Below are 3,448 nucleotides of genomic sequence, written 5' to 3'. Positions count from 1 at the left end.
TTTATTTATCGATTATTGACTTTTTACCCTTCTTTAGTGCCTTGGACATGAGGTAGGACCTTAAGATTTTGCACCAGAGGATGACTAGCAGCTGCGTTGAACGGGAGAATGTGAAAAGTGTTCATATGTAGTAAAAACATGAGAAATCCGTCCATTTTCTTCATTTATTATCGAATCGACTGAAAGCCAGATCGTTACATTGGCCGCTCTTCTCTCTGAAACGGTTACAATTATCGTCTGCAAAGCTATGTCGCGTGCTGCGGTATGCAGAGACACTAAAAGCAAAATAGTAGAACACAGAAGATGCTTCTAAGTTGATGTTATAGCCAGTAAGAAGCAGTACAATTCAACTTTTAGTTCTCGATTATTCACTTTTTACCCTTCTTTGGTGCCTTGGACATGAGCTAGGACCTTAAGATTTTGCACCAAAGGAGGCCTAGCAGCTGCGTTGAACGGGAGAATGTGAAAAGTTTTCATATGTAGTAAAAAACTGAGAAATCCGTCCGTTTTCTTCATTTATTATCGAATTGACTTAAAGCCAGATCGTTACACTGGCCGCTCTTCTCTCTGAGACGGTTACATTTATCGTCTGCAAAGCTATGTCGCGTGCTGCGGTATGCAGAGACACTAAAAGAAAAATAGTAGAACACAGAAGATGCTTCTAAGTTGATGTTATAGCCAGTTAGAAGCAGTACAATCCAAGATTTATTTATCGATTATTGACTTTTTACCCTTCTTTAGAGCCTTGGACATGAGCTAGGACCTTAAGATTTTGCACCAGAGGAGGACTAGCAGCTGCGTTGAACGGGAGAATGTGAAAAGTGTTCATATGTAGTAAAAAACTGAGAAATCCGTCCGTTTTCTTCATTTATTACCGAATCGACTTAAAGCCATATCGTTACATTGGCCGCTCTTCTCTCTGAAACGGTTACATTTATCGTCTGCAAAGCTATGTCGCGTGCTGCGGTATGCAGAGACACTAAAAGCAAAATAGTAGAACACAGAAGATGCTTCTAAGTTGATGTTATAGCCAGTTAGAAGCAGTACAATCCAAGATTTATTTATCGATTATTGACTTTTTACCCTTCTTTAGTGCCTTGGACCTGAGCTAGGACGTTAAGATTTTGCACCAGAGGAGGACTAGCAGCTGCGTTGAACGGGAGAATGTGAAAAGTGTTCATATGTAGTAAAAAACTGAGAAATCCGTCCGTTTTCTTCATTTATTATCGAATTGACTTAAAGCCATATCGTTACATTGGCCGCTCTTCTCTCTGAAACCGTTACATTTATCGTCTGCAAAGCTATGTCGCGTGCTGCGGTATGCAGAGACACTAAAAGCAAAATAGTAGAACACAGAAGATGCTTCTAAGTTGATGTTATAGCCAGTTAGAAGCAGTACAATCCAAGATTTATTTATCGATTATTGACTTTTTACCCTTCTTTAGTGCCTTGGACATGAGCTAGGACCTTACGATTTTGCACCAGAGGAGGACTAGCAGCTGCGTTGAACGGGAGAATGTGAAAAGTGTTCATATGTAGTAAAAACCTGAGAAATCCGTCCGTTTTCTTCATTTATTATCGAATCGACTTAAAGCCATATCGTTACATTGGCCGCTCTTCTCTCTGAAACGGTTACATTTATCGTCTGCAAAGCTATGTCGCGTGCTGCGGTATGCGGAGAAACTAACCGCACCATAGTAGAACACAGAAGAAGCTTCTAACTTGATTTAATAGCCAGTTAGAAGCAGTACAATCCAAGATTTATTTATCGATTATTGACTTTTTACCCTTCTTTAGTGCCTTGGACATGAGGTAGGACCTTAAGATTTTGCACCAGAGGAGGACTAGCAGCTGCGTTGAACGGGAGAATGCGAAAAATATTCATATGTAGTAAAAACCTGAGAAATCCGTCCATTTTCTTCATATATCATCGAATCGACTTAAAGCCAGATCGTTACATTGGCCGCTCTTCTCTCTGAAACGGTTACATTTATCGTCTGCAAAGCTATGTCGCGTGCTGCGGTATGCGGAGAAACTAACCGCACCATAGTAGAACACAGAAGAAGCTTCTAACTTGATGTAATAGCGAGTTAGAAGCAGTACAATCCAAGATTTATTTATCGATTATTGATTTTTTACCCTTCTTTAGTGCCTTGGACATGAGGTAGGACCTTAAGATTTTGCACCAGAGGATGACTAGCAGCTGCGTTGAACGGGAGTTTGTGAAAAGTGTTCATATGTAGTAAAAACATGAGAAATGCGTCCATTTTCTTCTTTTATTATCGAATCGACTTAAAGCCAGATCGTTACATTGGCCGCTCTTCTCTCTGAGACGGTTACATTTACCGTCTGCAAAGCTATGTCGCGTGCTGCGGTATGCAGAGACACTAAAAGCAAAATAGTAGAACACAGAAGATGCTCCTAAGTTGATGTTATAGCCAGTTAGAAGCAGTACAATCCAAGATTTATTTATCGATTATTGACTTTTTACCCTTCTTTAGTGCCTTGGACATGAGGTAGGACCTTAAGATTTTGCACCAGAGGAGGACTAGCAGCTGCGTTGAACGGGAGAATGTGAAAAGTTTTCATATGTAGTAAAAAACTGAGAAATCCGTCCGTTTTCTTCATTTATTATCGAATCGACTTAAAGCCAGGTCGTTACATTGGCCGCTCTTCTCTCTGAAACGGTTACATTTATCGTCTGCAAAGCTATGTCGCGTGCTGCGGTATGCAGAGACACTAAAAGCAAAATAGTAGAACACAGAAGATGCTTCTAAGTTGATGTTATAGCCAGTTAGAAGCAGTACAATCCAAGATTTATTTATCGATTATTGACTTTTTACCCTTCTTTAGTGCCTTGGACATGAGCTAGGACCTTAAGATTTTGCACCAGAGGAGGACTAGCAGCTGCGTTGAACGGGAGAATGTTAAAAGTGTTCATATGTAGTAAAAAACTGAGAAATCCGTCCGTTTTCTTCATTTATTATCGAATTGACTTAAAGCCATATCGTTACATTGGCCGCTCTTCTCTCTGAAACGGTTACATTTATCGTCTGCAAAGCTACGTCGCGTGCTGCGGTATGCAGAGACACTAAAAGCAAAATAGTAGAACACAGAAGATGCTTCTAAGTTGATGTTATAGCCAGTTAGAAACAGTACAATCCAAGATTTATTTATCGATTATTGACTTTTTACCCTTCTTTAGTGCCTTGGACATGAGCTAGGACCTTACGATTTTGCACCAGAGGAGGACTAGCAGCTGCGTTGAACGGGAGAATGTGAAAAGTGTTCATATGTAGTAAAAACCTGAGAAATCCGTCCGTTTTCTTCATTTATTATCGAATCGACTTAAAGCCATATCGTTACATTGGCCGCTCTTCTCTCTGAAACGGTTACATTTATCGTCTGCAAAGCTATGTCGCGTGCTGCGGTATGCGGAGAAACTAAC

The sequence above is a fragment of the Schistocerca gregaria genome, unplaced genomic scaffold (assembly GCF_023897955.1).
Source record: "Schistocerca gregaria isolate iqSchGreg1 unplaced genomic scaffold, iqSchGreg1.2 ptg000577l, whole genome shotgun sequence".
In the NCBI taxonomy this organism is placed as follows: Eukaryota; Metazoa; Arthropoda; class Insecta; order Orthoptera; family Acrididae; genus Schistocerca; species Schistocerca gregaria.
Note: the sequence above shows the minus strand (reverse complement) of the source record.